The sequence below is a fragment of the Vicia villosa genome, linkage group LG5, assembly GCF_029867415.1.
Source record: "Vicia villosa cultivar HV-30 ecotype Madison, WI linkage group LG5, Vvil1.0, whole genome shotgun sequence".
Taxonomy (NCBI): domain Eukaryota; kingdom Viridiplantae; phylum Streptophyta; class Magnoliopsida; order Fabales; family Fabaceae; genus Vicia; species Vicia villosa.
In genome coordinates, this window is record NC_081184.1 from 86,433,388 (window position 1) to 86,434,864 (window position 1,477).

A 1,477-nucleotide genomic window follows, 5' to 3' on the forward strand; every position below is an offset into this window, starting at 1 on the left:
CACATGATATCACGCAGAGGTTAGGCAGGACCTCTCTTGTTTGAGGGGGAATTTGGCATCCCTAATTCCTCATTGGGGCTGGACCAGCAACAGGTCAACCATTGGTTTGGATGAAAAACCAAGGTTTTTAACACTTATATCCCCAGCAGAGTCGCCATTTTTACTGTGGTGTCGTTTTCTTTACCTCCCCGTTTCACTTAGGAGGACGGCACGCTAGACCCTTCACGCGAAATTTGGAAGGAGAATGCGCCCGTGGCGGGATGAATTTTGTTTCAGTTCTTCCTACGATATCACACGAACTTTCTTATTGGTCCTACGAGTAGGAAAGGGAAAAAAAGATCTCAACTAAACCCTAAGAGTTTGCTAAGTGTGGGGATTTCACCTAGACTAGAAATTCTGGAGTCCGGGGGGTCGGTTATACATAGGGAAGTGTTTAAACACCCTACATATCTGTAGTACTCTACAGGAACCTTCTCTGTGTCATTGTGATTGTGTTTATTGCTAATGATTGGGAAAGTTTCTCCTTTGTATTAGGAGAAGGAATTGAATTGATTTTAAAAGACAAACAGACAGACAAATTGACTATTTTTGGTATTTTATTAGCTCGCTGAGGTTCCTTGTGAACCTCATGCCTACATATCCCTAGTGGAAGTCAGAGCTTAATGTAGTTCGGGGAACTAACTAGGGAAATTAATTATTTTTGGTGCCTTGCTTGAAGCTCAAGGTTGAAGCTTGAATTAAATCTCTGTTTACAGTAAAGAGACATGAAATCATCTTTACAGAGAGGTATTAGTACTATTCTACCACAAACATTTAAAGGAGTGACAGAATAACTGAATTCATTTCATTCAAGAGGGGGACCTTACTTGTGTATGTAAGTATGCCAGTCAGATGCCTCTTAAATGAAAGAAAGATGCTCGTCCAAATTAGGGAAAGTGTACAAGTCTGGGGATGTGCCAGAGCATGTCTTTCAGAGTCCTAAATGGGAGACTTTGATTGAAATTGAAATTGAAATGTTTGTTTGTTTGAATGTGGTAGAGTAGTAAAAATATCTCTCTATAGAGATAAGCTATGTCTATCTACTGTATAAAAGATTTGACTTTAGCTGGCTTGTATGAGGCCCAAGCTTGAGGCTTTTTTGAATGATTTATTAATATTATTGACTCTGGGAGATGACTCCACTGGGGATTAATTACAGGGTATTTTTGTGTTCTGTACAAAGCCCAGAATTGAGGCTGACTCTATTTAGGGAGACTCTATTTGTGTGCCTTGTACAAAGCCCAAGGTTGTGGCTAACTGCTGAGGATAACTGAATTTTTGAGACTATGAATGACTCTATTTTGTGTGCCTTGTACAAAGCCCAAGGTTGTGGCTGACTCTAGCTAGGGTAAATATTATTTTCTGCCTTGTACAAAGCCCAAGGTTGTGGCAGACTCTTAAATAAACTGAGTATGGATGACTCTATGGGGAAAAGATC